Source organism: Lepus europaeus, chromosome 5 (assembly GCF_033115175.1).
Source record: "Lepus europaeus isolate LE1 chromosome 5, mLepTim1.pri, whole genome shotgun sequence".
Classification (NCBI taxonomy): Eukaryota; Metazoa; Chordata; class Mammalia; order Lagomorpha; family Leporidae; genus Lepus; species Lepus europaeus.
In genome coordinates this window covers 137,143,486-137,162,269 of record NC_084831.1, presented here as the reverse complement: position 1 = coordinate 137,162,269, position 18,784 = coordinate 137,143,486, and the positions used below count along the sequence as shown (strand labels likewise).

General features: G+C 42.1%; 1 protein-coding gene across 16 annotated transcripts in view; it reads right to left on the bottom strand.

The window, feature by feature from the left end:
* PRRC2C (proline rich coiled-coil 2C) overlaps positions 1–18,112 on the bottom strand; it is a 108,117-nt gene extending 90,005 nt beyond the window's left edge. For all 16 annotated transcript variants that reach the window (XM_062192762.1, XM_062192776.1, XM_062192767.1 and 13 more), the window contains exon 1: positions 17,903–18,112. The gene's annotated coding sequence lies outside the window, so the exon portion shown is untranslated. The remainder of the gene's footprint in view (positions 1–17,902) is intronic.
* Positions 18,113–18,784: the final 672 nt, after the last annotated feature.

Here is an 18,784-nt window from a genome sequence, read left to right as displayed (position 1 = left end):
TTCAGCTCCAGCCATTTAGGGAGTGAACCAGAAGACAGAAGATCTCTCTATGCCCCCTCTCTGTGATTCTGCCTTTCAAATACAAATAAATCTTTAACCCCTTTTCAGAGTACTGGTTCAAGCTGTGGCTACTAAACTTCCCATCCAGCCCCCCTGCTAATGCACCTAGGAAGTTGCAAATGATAGCTCAAGTACTTGAGTTCCTCCCACCCATAAGAGACCCAGATGGAGTTCATGGCTCTGCCTGGCCTAACTGGGGGGCTGTTGTGGTCATCTGAGGGGCAAAGAAGTGGATGGAGAATCTCTTTGTTGTTCTGCCTTTCAAATAAACACATAGATAAATCTTCAAAAAACACAACATGTGAAGTTAAGAGTCTTGGTTCAAGTAATGTTTCCTCTGCTTCCAATCCACATTCCTGATAATACACCTGGGAAGTCAGCAGATGATGACTTAAATATTTGGGCCTCTACCACCCACTTGGGAGATCTTGATGGAGTTCCAGGTTCCTGACTTTGGCCTAGCCCAGCCCTGGCTACTGAGAGCATTTGGGGAGTGAAACAGCAGATGAAAATTCTCTCCTCCCAAGAAGGGCTGGTGCTGTGGCATAGAGGGTAAAATTGTAACCTACGATGCCAGCAACCCATATAGGCACTAGTTCATGTCCCAGCTGCTCCATTATGATTCATCTAATGGCCTGGGAAAAGCAGTGGAAGATGGCCCAAAATGCATGGGCCCCCGCCACCCACATGGGCGATCTGGCTTCAGCCTGGCCCATCCCTGGCCATTGCAGATATCTGGGGAGTGAACCAGCTCCTCTTGCCCCTCTCTCTGTAACCCTTTTAAATAATTAATTAAAAAAAAAATCTGAAGAAAAGCATCTGTAAGTGGCTGTCACATCTATAAAAGACATTAAGCAAAATCTAAATTCCTGCAGAATCCAAAATTCTGTTATTTTCAATACTGGGAGTATTTTAAGTGATACTGAAAATCCAGTACACGTGAAAAAATAACCCCCACACTTTAGGAAACACCATCCAATAAGTTCAATTAAATGACACAACCAACTTTCTAGCCATGCTAGCCGTCTAAATTTCCAAGCTGTTGCCAGTGCTGTGAAACAGATTAAGCCACTGTTCATGATGCCAGGCTTCTCCACTTTTGATCCAGCTTTCTGCTAATGGGCCTAGGAAGGCAGGGGAAGATGGCGCAAATACTGGGGACTCTGTCATCCATGTGGGACAGTAGGATGGAGTTGCTGGTTCCAGCTGCTGGCTCCTGGCTTGGGCATAGCTCTGCCTTGGCTGTTGAAGCCATTTGGGGAGTGAACCAACAGGTAAAAGACCTTCTCTGTCTTTCCCTCTCTGTTGCTCTGCCTTTCAAATAAACAAATCTTAAAACAACAACAACCAAAAAATCCAAGCATCTTTATTCTTATGATGATACTTTAGTTCTGAAAAATGTAGACTATCTCACAGATTTAAATAATTAATATTAAAAATACGATGTAGTGGTGGTGGGCATTTGGCATAAGGTAAAAACACTGCTTCAGATGTTGGCATCCCCTTTCAGAATGCCTGGGTTCAAGCCTCAACTCTGCTCCAATTCCAGCTTGCTGTGAATATGTACTCTGGGACATATATTTGGTGATGGCTCAAATGCTTGGGTCCTTGCCACCCACACGGAAGATATGGATTTGGTTTCCAGCTTCCAGGATTGGCCTAACTCAACTCCAACTGATGTGTCATTTAGGGAGCTGTCTGTTTCTCTGACTTCCAAATAAGCAAATTACTAGGGTGAGCATTTAGTATAGCAGTTAAGCCTCCAGCTGGGGTGCCTGCATCCTGTATCTCAGCATCTGGATTCAGGTCCCAGCTCCACTCCAGATCCCAGCTTCCTCCAAATATGCACTCTGGGAGGCAGCTATGATGGCACAAAAGTCTGAGTTCCTTCAAACCCTGTGGGAGACCTAGTTTGTGCTAGTTGCTCTAGGCTCAAACTGGCCCAACCCTGATTACTGAGGAGCAAAAATCACCAGATGGGAGCTCTAGCTTTCAAATGAATGAATTAACTTATGATTTTGGAAAGTAGAATTAAGAGATGTTGATTAAAAACAAAAAACCTGTTGGGGGTGAGCACTGTGGCACAGCAGGTTAAGCCACTGCTTGTGATACCAGCATCCCATATGAGTGTGGGTTCTAGTCCCTGCTGCTCCACTTCTAATCCAGCTCCCAGCTAATGGCATGGGAAAGCAGCAGAAGATAGCCCAAGTGTTCAGGCCCCTGCCACCAATGTGGGAGACCTGGAAGAAGCTCCTGGCTCCAAGCTTCGGCCTGGCCCCAGCTATTGTGGCCATCTGGGGGGTTAACTAGAGGATTGAAGATTGATCTCTCTTCTCTCTCTCTCAACTCTGACTTTCAAATAAGTAAATCTTTTTTAAAAAATAAATTAAATTTTAAAAAACCTGCAAATATTTCCAGGAGAATAGTGTAGGTACTCAATGAATGTTTTACTGAATAAAGCAATCATGTGCATTAACTGATAATAAACATCACATACAGATACAAAAAGCGAAACACTTCTGTGAAAACTATTTCCTTTGGAATTTGTGACTACAGTTTCCGTCCTCTCTCTCTTTTTTATTCCTATCACTTCTTGCCATTTCTCCCTTCTCTATGTGCTTTCCCTTTTGGCCATCTCACCTACTGCTCACTGCTTCAAATATCAGGAAGGATAATCTCCAAAACTTGCCTTCAAGTTGTCTTTAGATAAACATTTTAATTAATTATAGATCAAAACATCACCTACATTTCTTGACAGAAATTCAAACAGAAAATCTTTAATCTCCCTATTCATTCATTCAAATTATTTACTCAATGTCTGCCATATACCTGACACTGCTAGGAACAGATGAACAAGAAATATGCTGGTCTCATCCACTGAGTTGAAATATGGTTGGGAAAGCTTTGGAAAAAAAAAAAAAAATGGGGGGCCAGTGCTGAGGCATAACGGGTTGGGATGTCACCTGCAACACTGGCATCCCATATGGGCACTGGTTTGATTCCCAACTGCTCCACTTCAGATCCAGCTCCCTGCTAAAGTGCCTGTGAAAGGACGGGTTCTTTGGGGCCCATGTGGGAATCCTTGGGGCCCATGTGGAAGACCTGGACGAAGCTCCTGGCTTTGGTCTGGCACAGCCACAGCTGTTGCAGCCATTTGGGGGAGTGAACCAGTTGTCTCTAACTCTCCCTCTCTGTAACTCTGCCTTTCAAATAAATAAAATAAATCTTTAAAAAAGAACAAAATAAAATGGGAAAACAGAAGAGTAGAAAAATAAGGCACTGACAAACATCATTGAAAGCCCAGTAGAAGCTGGAGACAGGGATGTACAATATTCCTAGTACAAGAAATTAAGAGGCTCTTCAATTTTCAGCAGCACACCCAGTGAGCACAAAAACAGCTGAAATGAAGTCGAGAAGAGCAAGAGAGGGGCCAATGTTGTGGTGCAGCGGGTTAAACCACTGGGTATGATGTCAGTATCCCATATTGGAGTGCTGGTTTGAGTTCCAGATACTTTGCTTCCAATGCAGCTTCCTGCACATGTGCCTGGGAAGGCAAAAGAAGATGGCCCAAGCACTAGGGCTCCTGCCACCACATGAGAGACTCGGATGAAGTTGCTGGATCCTGGCTTTCTCCTGGTCCACCCTGGCTATTGAGGCCATTTGGGGCATGAACCAGTGGATGGAAGATGTCACTCTTTCAAATAAATCTTTAAAAAAGAAAAAGAAAAGAGAGACGAGGATACTGTCAGGAGAATTAGTGGAATAATGTTTCACGGAAGTCTAATCCAGAGAGAAAATGCAGGTGCAATGATCTAAATGTTTGTGTCCCTTCCAAAATTCACGGTGAAACTCAGTGCCCAGTACAACAGTATGAAGAGGTGGGGCTTCTGAGGTGATTAGGCCATAAGGGCTCTGCCACCATGGATGTGATTAAGGCCTTACAAAAGGGCTGCAGAAAACCAGCTATGCACTTCTGTCAAGTAAGGACACAGCAACAAGGCTCTACCATGAAAGCAGACACAGGCTCCCACTACACACCTCAATGGACTTCTTGTCTTCAGAATCACAGAAATAAATTTCTGTTGCTTGTAAATTATCTGGTGTCAGATACTTTATTAAACCAGCATGAACAGGGTAAGACAGAAAGGAAGTCAAAAAAGAGAATAAAAGAGGAGAGCAGAGAGTAGGGAAAATTTAAGCAAGACTAAAAGCAATAACAATTGCTGACTGGTCACTATGAGTCAAGTTTACCATGGACTGCACTTTGTTCATGTACTAGAAACAGTGAGAAAATGTACTAAGTGAGAAAATTGAAGGCATAGGAGCTTATGATTTGAATTTAAGATTTCCAGCGATGAAACGGCTTTGACGTTAATCAAACACATATAGTAAGTATGACCAAAGTATGTGCATATACATATACATATGCATATACACATACAAAGAATGGGAAATGAAATATGGTAAAATATGAATCAGTGGGGAATCTGAATGAATATAAGAATTCTTTGTATTTTTTCCAACTTCTCTCTAAAGCTTAAAAGCTTAAATTATAGCAAAAAAAAAGTTATTTAAAACAAAAAACATTTACTCTCCCTAACATGTTCCTTTCCAACTTTTCCCTAAGCATTTTCCTGACCTCTAAATTTAAAACCTTGAGTAATTTGATACGTATTTATCCCATTTCTAACTGACATACCCAAGTTTTATGCATTCAAAATTAGAAATGTCACTTTAGTAAGATGTTTTTTTTAATAAATTCAGAGCCCTGAAGATACAATATAATGTACTGAATAGTAAAAGAACTTAAAGCTTAAGTTATCGAAACCTCCTAATGAGTAAACAACCTCAGAGAAGTGACTTGCCTAAAATACATAAAGCCAGAAAGTGGAGGAGACAAGACAAGACCCAGGCTGACATTAAAGCCAGCACCCAAGATAAGCTCATCATAAAAAAATCAGAATTAAATTTTCTTTATAGAAGACATAAACAGCAAAATTTAAAAATATATAACAGTAACAGGTCATTGAAGGTTAATAGATTGTAAATGATTCCAGTTTTCATTAACAACATTTATTCTGGGTGCAGGAATGACCTTGTGATTAAGATGTCCACATTTGATATCAGAGGGCCTGAGATTCCCGACTCCAGCTTCCTGTTAATGCAGATTCTGGGAAATCAGCAGTAATGGCTCTACTAGTTGGCTTCTTGCCACCCACATAGGAGATGTGGATTGAGTTCCCAGCTCCCAGTTCCAGCCTGGGCCCAGTCACAACCATTTTGGGCATGTGGGAGGTGAATGCTCACATTCCCTCCCCCTCTCTCAAATAAATAAATTTAAAGTAAAAATCTCACCTTATTCTGTTACAGAATAAAATATCAAGGACAAGACATAGCAACAAAATATAGTATTGTAATGAACAAATGTATCAACTAATTGTTGGAAATGTCATTTGAAGTACAATAATGAAAAAGTCTAAGAACCAATGCATCATAGATTGTAAAAAGGAAGTGCTTGTGCAAATATTTGTGTCCTAAAATTTACATTGAAGCTTCAGCACCTATGTACTGGTAACTGGAAACAGATTTTGGGAGAGCACTAGGTTTAGACGAGATTATGTTGGGATTAGTGTCCTCGTCAGAAGGGACACCAGAGGTGACTGTCTGCTATGAAAGGACACAGTGAGGAGGAGGCCATGTGCACGCAAGCAGGAAGAAACTCACCAGAACTACACACACCATAGTGGTGCCTTCATCTCAGACTTCCAGTCTCTAGAACCATGTGGAATAAATTTCTGTTGTTTAAGCCAACCAGTCCACAGTATTTTGTTACAGCAGCTAGAACTGACTGAGATACCAGGGGTAAGGGGTGGGATGACAGAATTCATGTATTAACTCCAGACAATAGCATTTTATTCATCAAAGTTCAACTAAATTTTCCATTTAAAATTGAAAAGCAAAAACATTCACCTCATCGCTCCTAGTTCCAATTCAATCAGCTTTCACAAAATTCAAACCTTAAAAACATTTAGATTCACTTCCCTTCTTCTCTGCTTTATTTTAAAAACAGATTAATTACCAGAGGTGAGTGTTGCCGCACAGCACTTTAAGCCACTGCTTGGGATGCTGACATCTCATATCAGAGTTTTGGGTACCTGCCGGAGTTCTGGCACTTCTACATTTAATCCAGCTTCCCACTAATGTGCCTGGAAGACAGATGACTCAAGTGCTTGGGTACCTGAACCCTCATGAGAGATTCAGGTGGAGTTAAACCCTTGGTTTCCACCTGGCCTAGCCCTGGAATTATAGCATCCAGATGTGGGCTGTTGCGGGCATTTGAGAAAATGAACTACGGGATGGAAGATTTCTTGGTCACACTGCCTTTCAAATAAATAAATCTTAAAAAAAAAAACTGAATTGGCCAACTTCTAAGATCTCTTCCAACTGTTAAAATCATTTAGTAATCCTAAAGTCTAGAGTGACACTGAAAGGTTCTTAAATTTTTAACTGACACATAACTATGTATGTATGGGGTACAGTGTGATATTTCAATACATGCATACTCTGAAATGATTAGATCAGAGTAACTGGCACATCTATCACCTCAAACATGTGATCATTTCATTGGGTTGAAAACATCAAATGGTTTTAAGATTACATTTGATGCTATAATAGTAAAACTAAGAATACCACCATATGTTCAAGGCCTTTACTACAAATAGCATCACAGTAAAACATTAAAATTGTCATTTGAAAAAATAAAGTGCAACGTAAATAAATCTGTTGGGAGATCTAATCAGAATGGTAGAAGTGGGCTCAGTCTGCTCTTGGAAACTGAAACATGTGAATTAAGCTTCTGGGGCAGAAAAAGCCTTAACAATCAGAAAAAGAAATATAGTACTGAAAACTAGTGTTCTAGAAAAGCACAACTGTTGTGTCTACAATTTAAATGAAGAGGGGCCAGGGCACTCTGTTGACAACTTGTATTTCTAAGCTGTTCACACAATGCAACCATTTCTCTTAAAACCAATTCTAGGGGCCCGTGATGTGTCACAGCAGGTTAAGCTGATGCCTACAATGCTGGCATCCCAAATGGGCACTGGTTCGAGTCCCAGCTGCTCCACATCCAATTCAGCTCCCTAATGAGCCTGGGAAAGCAGCAGAATTTGGCTCAAGTCCTTAGGCCCCTGGATCAGTACAAGAGAGACCTAGGTGGAGTCCCTGCCTTTGCTGCCATTTGGAAAGTGAACCAGCAGATGAAAGATCTCTCTCCCTCTACCACCATTTTGTAACTCTGCCTTTCAAATAAATAAATCTTAAAAAATCCATTTAAATCACAGTTCAAACAGATAGTAGCCAGCAAACCACAGATAAATTATTTAGTCTCAACAAATTTATATTTTCTCACCTGTAGGCTATATTTCCTCCAATAGTATGGCTAAACTTGATTAACAAAATATATGGAAAGCTTTTAGAATAGTATATACTATGTATTAAGAGCTTATTAAATGGCAGTCAGTATTTTCAAAGCTAATACATACCAATAAACCCAAAGCTCACAGTTTCTTAGTCAACCTTATTTGTTTGCAAGGCTAGTATGCTACATGTTACAGGGGAAAAGGGAAGTTATTTTTTTCTAATATGTTCATCCAACATCATAAATTATTCTAATCTTTCATATAACTGAAGGACTGCTTTTACAGGCTGCAACTTCAAGTTTAAATTCACTAAAAAAGTTTAGAGAATTGGTTGGCAACCCTTCCCCAACTCACTGACTCTCCTGGTCTTGAGACACGGAAACCTCTTTCTCCCACTTTCTACTTTCATTATTTCCAGGTGTAAGTTTGTCATAAATGTAACTGCATAATGAAAATCTTTTCTTCAAGGCCAGCATTTTGGTGCAACGGGTTAGACACACCGAAACTGGCATCCAATATTGGAATGCTGGTTGGAGCCCTGGCTGCTCTGCTTCTGATCCAGTTTCCTGCTAATGCACTGGGAAGGCAACAGAAGATGGCCCAAAGACTCGGGCCCCTGCCACACATGTGGGAGACTCAGAGGAAGATCCTGGCCCCTGGATTTGGCCTGGCCCAGCCCAGGCTGCTGTGCCCATTTGGGGCGTGAACAGTGGATGCAGGATCTCTTTGCCTATCACTCTTTTTTTCAAGTAAAGAAATAAAACTTCAAAAACAAACTTTTTTTTTTTTTCTTTCTCATCAGGAAACTAAATAAGCACCAGTATGCTATTCTTGGCTTCTTCCATCCCCAACAGTTCTGTACAAGAAGCATTTCCCCCATCTTCACGAGGCCAGAAGACTCTTGTTCTATTATTGCGAGATGTTTTATCTTTCTACAATCTGTATCCTAATTACGGTGGCGGCTACACAAATCTACATGTACTTAAACTACAGAGGTGGATATAGGTGTTGTGGAGCAGCAGGATAAGCTGCCACTTGTTCACATCCCATATCAAAGTGCTGGTCAGAGTCCTGGCTGCTCCATTTCTAGCCCAGCTTCCTGCTACTGCATCCCGGGAGGCAGTGGATGACAGTTCAGATTGCTTGGGCTCCTACAACCTATGTGACAGACCCAGAGGGGGTTCCAAGCTCCTGGCTTTTTGGCCTGGCTCAGCTCTGGCTGCTGCAGGCACTGGAGGAATGAATGTTCTCTCTGACTTTCAAGTAAAATGAAGATAAATACATAGAAATTTGTAAAATAAAAATCATCTATCTGCTCCATTTTTCTCATCTTCAGAAGTAATTGCTTCTCTCATATTGTGCTTGCCAATCCAGATCTACAAAAACTAAAACCTAATATTAAAATATTACTTAAAAGACCAACTAAGGCAGGCATTCTAGAGCAGCTTAATATGCCTGGGAAGGCAGCAGATAATGGTCCAAGTACTTGGGCTAGCTCCTGGCTTTGGCTTAGCTCAGTCCTTGCTCTTGAGGTCATATGGGGGAGGGAAAATCATCTGTCTCTGTCATTCTGTCTCTCAATTAAATAAATCTTAAAAAATAAAAAGGACCAAGCTATAATAGCCATATTGCCACAATTCTAAATTTTGATACTGAAAAATTACAGTGTTTTTTTTAAGTTTAAAATGTGCTAAGTATTTTTTACATTCTCTAACAGCTTCTGAGTTACTAAAAATATTTAATAAGCTACACAACTCATCTTTAAAATACAACGGATAAGTGGAAATTCTGTATTTCTCCAACCACTTAAACCATTTTAGTAAAAAGTTCAAAGCCTTTTTTGTTCTTCAGGGACATCCAGTTTCATAATTATTTCTGATGTTGTTCTAAATGGATCCTTAGTACATCTCCCTTAATATGTCTCCTCGAGGAATCTTATTGTTCTTCACAGGGCCTTTATGCAAACAGAAAATTCTTTCTTTCTGGGAAGATGTGGAGGCACAATTTCCTCTGGGAGACCTAAACCAGGAACACAACTCTACAAGCAGAATATGGGGTGAATTTCAGTTCTTGTTGCCTTCTTCAGCCTGGCCCCTTGGTGCAGCACACTAACCATACTGCCATAAAAGCAGCCCTGTACTGTTAGACTACTCACTGGGAAAGATGAAGGAAGATTAATTGATTTCTCTAGATACCCATTCTTTAACCGCATATGCGTGCAGGCTATCCTTACAGATTCAAGATTCATTTAAGGAACAGGCATTGGCCTCGCAAATAAGCTGCCAATTAAGACACCATGTGCCACATCTTAGTGCCTGAGTTCTGCTCCTGCTTCCAGCTTTCTGCCAAGGCAGACCATGGGGGAGGCATGATTCAAATGGTTAGGTCCCCACTACACACCCAGGAGACTTGGACTGAGTTCCCAGCTATGACTCCCCCAAATGCCTGCAGTGGCCAATCAGTGGATGGTACTTCTGTCTAATCTGTCCCTCTGCCTCAAAAAAAAAAAAAAAAAAGCGCAAAGATTTACTTGTAGGGAACCTTCCAATTTCTTTTTTTTTTTTATTTAATAAATATAAATTTCAAAAGTATAACTTTTGGATTATAGCGGCTTTTTCTCCCCATAACCACGCTCCCACCTGCAACCTTCCCATCTCCCACTCCCTCTCCAATCCCATTCTTCATCAAGATTCATTTTCAGCCAGCACCAATGCTCAATAGGCTAATCCTCCACCTACAGCACTGGCACTCCGGGTTCTAGTCCCGGTTGCTCCTCTTTTAGTCCAGCTCTCTGCTGTGGCCCGGGAAGGCAGTGGAGGATGGCCCAAGTGCTTGGGCCCTGCACCCGCATGGGAGACCAGGAGGAAGCACCTGGCTCCTGGCTTCGGATCAGCACAGCGCGCCAGCTGCAACACACCAGACATAGCGGCCACTTGGGGGATGAACCAATGGAAAAAGGAAGACCTACATGGGGAGTCAGTGCAGTGACTCCTGTTGTTAACAATTAACACTCTTATTTAATGACATCAGTAATCACCCAAGGCTCTTGTCATGAGCTGCCAAGGCTATGGAAGCCTCTTGAGTTTGCCAACTCCAATCTTATTTAGACAAGGCCATAGTCAAAGTGGACGTTCTCTCCTCCCTTCAGAGAAAGGTACCTCCTTCTTTGATGGCCTGTTCTTTCTGCTGGGATCTCACTCACAGAGATATTTCATTTAGGTTTTTTTTTTTTTTTTTTTTTTTTTTTGGCACAGTGTCTTGGCTTTCCATGCCTGAAATACTCTCATGAGCTTTTTAGCCAGCTGAATGCCTTAAGGTCTGATTCTGAGGCCAGAGTGCTGTTTGGGACATCTGCCATTCTATGAGTCTGCTGTGTATCCCGCTTCCCATGTTGGATCCTTCTCTCCCTTTTTAATTCTATCAGTTAGTATGTTCAGACACTAGTCTTGTTTATGCGATCCCTTTGACTCTTAATCCTATCATTATGATCAATTATGAACAGAAACTGATCATTTTGACTAGTGAGATGGCACTGGTACATGCCACCTTGATGGGATTGAATTGGAATCCCCTGGCACGTTTCTAACTCTACCATTAGGGATAAGTCCGAGTGAGCATGTGCCGAACTGTACATCTCCTCCCTCTCTTATTCCCACTCTTATATTAAACAGGGATCACTTTTTAGTTAAATTTAAACAACTAAGAATAATTGTGTGCTAATTAAAGAGTTCAACCAATGGTATTAAGTAGGACAAAAAAATACTAAAAGGAATAAAGTAGTAAGTTGTTCCTCAACAGTCAGGACAAGGGCTGATCAAGTCATTGTTTCTCATAGCGTCCATTTCACTTCAACAGGTTTTTAGGTGCACAGTTAGTTGTCAGAGAGAACATATGATATTTGTCCCTTTGGGACTGGCTTATTTCACTCAGCATGATGTTTTCCAGATTCCTCCATTTTGTTGCGAATGACTGGATTTCACTTTTATTTTTAATGCTGTGTAGTATTCTATAGAGTACATACATATCCCATAATTTATTTATTCAGTCTACTGTTGATGGGCATTTAGGTTGATTCCAGGACTTAGCTATTGTGAATTGAGCTGCAATAAACACTGAGGTGCAGACAGCTCTTTTATTTGCCAAATTAATTTCCTTTGGGTAAATTCCAAGGAGTGGGATGGCTGGGTTGTATGGTAGGGGTTATATTTAGTTTTCTGAGGAATCTCCAAACTGTCTTCCATAGTGGCTTTACCAGTTTGCATTCCCACCAACAGTGGGTTAGTGTCCCTTTTTCCCCACATCCTCGCCAGCATCTGTTGTTGGTAGATTCTGAATGTGAGCCATTCTCACCGGGGTGAGGTGAAACCTCATTGTGGGTTTTTTTTTTTTTTTTTTTTTGACAGGCAGAGTGGACAGTGAGAGAGAGAGACAGACAGAAAGGTCTTCCTTTACCGTTGGTTCACCCTCCAATGGCCGCTGCGGCTGGCGCACCGCACTGATCTGAAGCCAGGAGCCAGGTGCTTCTCCTGTTCTCCCATACAGGTGCAGGGCCCAAGGACTTGGGCCATCCTCCACTGCACTCCCAGGCCACAGCAGAGAACTGGACTGGAAGAGGGGCAACCAGGACAGAATCCGGTACCCTGACCTGGACTAGAACCCAGTGTGCCGGCACCGCAAGGCAGAGGATTAGCCTAGTGAGCCGAGGCGCCGGCTCCTCATTGTGGTTTTGATTTGCATTTCCCTGATTGCTAGTGATACTGAGCATTTTTTCATGTGTGTTGGCCATTTGGATTTCCTCTTTCAAAAAATGCTATTGAGGTCCTTGACCCATCTCTAAAGTGGGTTGTTTGTTTTGTTGTTGTGGAGTCTTGATCTCTTTGTAGATTCTGGTTATTATTCCTTTATCTGTTGCATAGTTTGCAAATATTTTTTCCCATTCTGTCAGTTGCCTCTTCACATTCCTGACTGTTTCTTTTGAAGTACAGAAACTTCTAAATTTGATGTAATCCCAATTGTTAATTTTGGCTTTGACTGCCTGTGCCTCCAGGGTCTTTTCCAAGAAGTCTTTGTCTGTGCCTATACCCTGCAGGGTTTCTCCGATGTTCTCTAATAATTTGATGGTGTCAGGTCATAGATTTAGTTCTTTAATCCATGTTGAGTGGATTTTTGTGTAAGGTGTATGGTAGGGATCTTGCTTCATGCTTCTGCACATGGAAATCCAGTTTTCCCAGCACCATTTATTGAACAGACTGTCCTTGCTCCAGGAGTTGGTTTTAGATCCTTGATCAAATATAAGTTGGCTGTAGACATTTGGGTTGATTTCTGGTGTTTCTATTCTGGGGAACCTTCCAATTTCATAAGGAATCAATCTATCCTCTCTTTCTCTTAATTTCTCCTTTTCTCCCAGTTCTCTTTTCTGCTTTAAATATGGTCAAGACTCACACTGTGGTATCATGTGGTTATCAAATTATTAAATTAAAAAGATACCTACCAACACATTTAGTGTGATCTCTGCAAGAGTCCTCTGAGATTAGGAAATAGGTATTATCCCATTTCACAAGTGAATATATCTAATACCTAAGCTAAATGATTAGCCTCAATATTAATGGCTGGCACAAAGTCATAAAAAGAAACAACATGTGAATTTTTAAACTCCAGAAGAGTGTGAGTACTTAACACACCTAAAAATCAAGGTCTCACTACCTCTCCTCCCCCTACCAACTCAACCTTTCATCCTCATCACTTAATCAAAATTCTTTTAAGATCATTAAGACCTCTCAACCAAATTGAAAGGCCACTTCTCACATATTTTTTTCTGAACCCAGCTACATTTGGCTCTTATAATCTTTTTATTTTTAAAAAAATATTATTTATTTGAAAGGCAGAAGAAAGAGAAAGAGAAAGAGAGAAAGAGAGAGAGAGAGACAGAGAGAGAGAGAGAGAGACTTTCCAGCTGCTGCTTCACTCCCCAAATGGTTTCAACAGTACATTCAGGGATAGGCCAAGGCAAAGCCAAGAGCCATCTTCTGTGGCCTTCCTAGGCCCATTAGCAAGAATCTGGATCAGAAGTGGAGTTGCCAGGACTCTAACCAGCACTCTGATATGTGGGATGTTGATGTGTTGGCATCACAAGCGGTGGCTTAACATGTTGTGCCATGATATTGGCCCCAATCCTTCTTTTAGATTATTCTCTTCCCTGATTTTTGTTGTGACTTTTTACACTTATTCATTCTTGGCTGACAGATGGTTTGATGATAAAGCAAATATTGTAAATGACTTAAGTTTGATAAATACTGACCACTGGGATAGCCATGTAGCTAGGCCCTCAGGCTCCCGATCAATTATTCAAATCCCATTTCTACCATTTACTAGCTAAGTAATCATGAAGAAATTAATTAAAACTCTTTATATCTCAGTTTTCTAGTAGTGTAATAAAAAATCATCTACTTCCCAAGCTTACAATAATACAGATTTAAAGAGATAATCCACACCATATTCTTAGCTCAGTGCCTGGCATAACTGCCCAATAAATATTAATAACTGCAATTATTCCTGATCTCTCTTAGACATCACACCTTATCAACTGGGCACTCAATCTGTAGTATATATAACTTTTTGTATATGGATTCTCTGCACAAAATTTCTCTTCTTACACACTTTTCGTTTTTACCTACTGGCATAAATCCAAAGATTACAAGATAATTTTTAATATTAATCCTTAGTACTAAGAACTTTGACACTGGAAATCAAAAGCCATATTCCTCCGATTCACTGGGTCTTGCAAAATTAAAAACAATCTTTATTGTTTGTTGAATAAACCTAAAAATTAAAATTTGATACCAATGTATCTCACAATGAATACTATATGAACACAAATTCTTTGAAGGCTATCTGTGACACTACTCTAATGGGCAAGTAAAGGAAAAAAAACCTGGTATACTCTTTTGTTCCAGTAAGATATTCATGGGGCTGGTATTGTGGCCTAATGGGTTTAAGCAGCCTCTTGTAATGCAGGCATCCCATATGATTCCTGGCTTCTCCACTTCCAATCTAGTTTCCTGTCAACGTGCCTGGGAAAGCAGTGGAAGATAGCCCAAGTCCTTGGGCCTCTGCACTCATGTGAGAGACCTGGATGAAACTCCTGGCTTCAGCCTGGCATAGCCCTAGCTGTTGCAGCCATGTGGGGAGTGAACCATGGATGGAAGATCTCTCTGCCTCTCCTTCTATCCCTCTCTCTAACTCTGCCTTTCAATAATAAAATGTCTTTATTAAAGAAAAATCATGGAAAGATATTCATTAGTTCAACTTAGCCATGGGTCTATTCTTCAGTATGTCCAACCTTCATTCACCCTAGATACAATAAACTCTAGGTTTACGTAAAGTAATGAAGACACATTAACAGTTTAGTAAAGGAGAACAAACTAATATCAGAACACAGAAATTAAGTACAAAATTGCTTGGTAGTTTGCTATGTACATAAAACCCAGTTGTGTGTTTTTATAGTAGACTTGGTCCACAAATGTTGATTATATCCCTTCTCCCCCCCCTTAATGCTGAACATCTAGCTGCAACCACATGGGCGAGCACATCCCATTGACAGTAACAATTTCATTCCTATATTGTGTTCAGGCTCTCAGCATCTGCCAACCAGACAAAACTTGCCTATTAAACTAAATGATAAGCACTGTTTGATTGGATTTGCCAGCAAATACATGCAGGCACAGGCCCAACAATATGACTGGCATTCGGTTAATTTAGGGAAAAATGATCACTAGAAATGTAACTTGCAGGAGTAAAAAACAGGTTTATACTTAGCTTTTTAGGGGAAAACATGAAATAGAAAATTTACTAAAGTTATCCTCTCTATAGAATATTTTCGTGCTCAAAATTGAGAACTTAAAATGTGACTCAGAAAACTAACCTATTAACTCTCAGACTTCTAAGCAACAATTAACAGACTGAGATAAGCTTTCATTGTTATCCTATTCCTACGATGACAAGTCTGTTTTACTCGAAGTACCTTAGTCATAATTCAGACAAAACTTTCAGTTTCCTACACTGTAAGCTTACTGTAACATTTTATCAATCCTTGGTTTTTACATATATGACATAAATAGCATCCAAAACACTTTATCCAATTGATTTTCAAACTGAAACAGTGTTGGGGGTGGGGAGGTACAGAGAGGAGGACTGGTCAGGGACAAAATATAATCGTCTAAGCCATTTTACCAGAAAGAAGGGTGCGGTGGAGAAGGGAGGAGACAGGGGCTGCAATGAGCCAAAATTTCAGTATTTTCAGCTATGAGCAAGACACTGAACCCAAGGACATTTACTCTATAGTATGAATAACCCATGTTTAAGAAACAAAATCCAATATGTAAATGTAAACAGAGAGAAAAAGAGGGAAGAAGGGAAGGAAAAAAACTAACTCTTTAAGTATCCCAAGAAATACAGATGCCATTCCAAGACTATAAATATTTTTTCATCTGCAATATTAGCTGACTTCCTTACCATGTACTGAGCACAATAATAAGCCCTTTACATAACCTTTTAAAAGTCTGTAGCAAGCCTTTAAGGAAAGTGCTACTTCACAAATGAGGGAACAGTCTACCAATATAGGCCAAATCCCACAATTTAAAATTTTTATCTGTGAAACTGTGAAGTTACCTATCTCTAAAGACTTAGCTGGCCTTTAAACACACAAAAAAATTAGCTTCTACCAAACTCGCAACATTTTAACCTTTACATGCAACAATGTTCATATGCTGAAGTCAAGCTAAAGAATAACTAATAGTGCTGTTATCTTACTCAGTTACTATATTTATAAAGTTAGGAGGAAAAAGGAGGCAATTTGAGGGAGTTGAGCATTGCTTTTTGGGTAAGACACGGGTTTTGACACCAGTAACTGCAGTGTGACCTTGGTCAAATTAATCTCTCAATTTCATTTCCTTATCTATAAAATGTAGATAAGAATAGCATCTCCCTCAGTAGGAATAATAAAAAGATAGCATATGTAAAAGGCTTATTACTGTGTTCAGCACATGGTTAAAGGTCAGCTTATGGAGGGAAGAGAGCCACACATGCAAGTTCAGCAGACTAAATAAAAACAAAAACACAAAAGCCTTAAAAAGCCCATTTTCTGAAAATTCCATTACAGAAAATAAAGAGAATTACTACTTAATCGTATGCTAAAGATAAAACTCAAATTCAATCTCTAACTGAGGTTTCAGGAGTTCAAGGCATTTGTGGTGAGCCACAAAAGATGCTGCAATGCATCTGTGACACACACCTAAAAATGGCTCCAGTCAAAGCGGCATCTTAATTACCAGTATGGGAGGTCCAATCTACTTTAAAAAAAAAACCGCTGGAGTTGGGCCTGGTGGGCACTGATGCCACCCTTTGATTGTAGTCTGCAGGAGTAAGCTACCAAACACTTAAATCAGGGATCTTCCGATTCTTCTGGTGCATTCCAAATGAAAATCTTACAGCAGAGCCGCCTACTGTGCAATCCCGAGAATCCTCCCGAGGTGTGAATCTATGGACCTAAGCTGAAGAACGGCCAAGGCGGAAATCCGGGTAGCTTTGGCAGCGAACATTAACCATGCCCGACCCTCAGAGATCTCAAGTCAAGTCAAAGCAAATATACGTCCCCTTGAAATAATCAGACGCACTCCTGGCCGTGCAAAGGAAGCAAGCCTCTTCCACTGTCCCCTGGCTGCCCCTAGCCCAGGTCCTTTTCTCTAGCCCTAAAGTGGGGCTTTTACCCACACAATACTAGTGCTTTCTTAAAGACAGGAAGCAGGGACTGTGATTCACCACCCAACGAGGAGATGGAGCGGCCTGGAGCGCGAAAAGCCTACCCAAATCCACCTTTGGAGTTGGGCTGCACGGTCCCTAGCGGAGGTCCCGATTCCCCCAAAAAGCCTCTCACCGAACCAGGTCTTTAACCCGGACTCTCCCAAACACTGCTCACCGCAGATCCTACCCTCGCCGCACACGCAGTCCGCCAAGGCCCAGGGTGAGAGCCCTGGAGCTGTTTGGTGGTGGTGGGGCCCTCATTTCCCACACTAGGAAGAAAAAAAAAAAAAGACCGCGCGCCGACCAATCCGGCGGGATGGAAACTCCCCTAGCTTACCCAGCAACGCGTGCAATCCCCTCTTCTCGGGGCCTGAGCTGGGGGCTGGGGAAGAAGACCCGCTGGCCCGGAACTCCCGCTGCAGACCACATGGGGCGGATCTGACTCCGGTTTCCCGCTCCCCCAGACACAGAGATGACGGGAGCCAAGCAGCGGGGAGACGGCTGAGCCCGAGGCTCTGCCTCCAGGTACCGGATCGGGATCCGCTCCCACACCCCAGGCCACCGCACGCTGGCCCTCCCGATGGGGGCCTCCTTGATCAGGGCCCTGACGCCCTCGCCTTCCTTACCGGCCAGGGTGAGTGTCAAGTTTGCGCACTTCGCAGATCCAGGCGAACTCTGACCAAGGGAAGGGGGAGGGGAAGTGGGGGCTACCGGGGTGGCCGCGAAGGCGACCCGACTACGAAAGCCGAAGCTGCGGATGGACAAACCGCCAAAGCACTTTCGCTGCCTTCCCGAGAGGGCGAGAGCGAGCGAGAAAAAGAAGCAAGATGGCGGCTAGCCAGCCCTTACGTAATGCGTCATGACGCCGCGCACGTACGGCAAATCTCCGCAGGCCCGCCCCCCGGCGCAGAGACGGCAGGATCACGTGATGTTTCCGTGGCGGCCCGACCCCGGCTGTGGGAGACGTCGCCCCCTGCTGGATGGAGGGATTTCCTTCAATCAGAGTTGTTGTTCCGGGTTGAGCTTTAACCTGGTGCGTTCCCAGGAGCTCTTGAGTTTAGGTTGGTCTTCTTCTGAAACTGGGGCCGCTTCTGTATCTGGCGGGAGACCACGTAGATTGGTTCAGCGACCGCTTGGCAGTATGTTCTCCGCGAAGCAGGGGCTGGGCTGAGCGGGCTTGGTGCGAAGTTATCTGGCAGGACTTGCCGGCTCGGCTGAGAGCACTGTCGGAGTTTGAAATCAGCCATTCAGTTGATGTATTTCTCCAGCAGTGTTCAGCCCCCGCGCAGCCACAGATACGGTAGATGGTAGCCTTCACCTGTTCTGGGCCTTACCAGAAAGCACTCATGGTAATACTGTGTCTGAACATGTGATGAATGCGTTAACAAATGGTAGGTTTTGTCCTCTTTATGCACGGATCCCATGCCACCCTCTCTGGTCCAAGCTGTCTTCCCCACCAGAAGGAATGGTCACTGTAGCACTATTAGAATCATCAAAAACAAAACCAA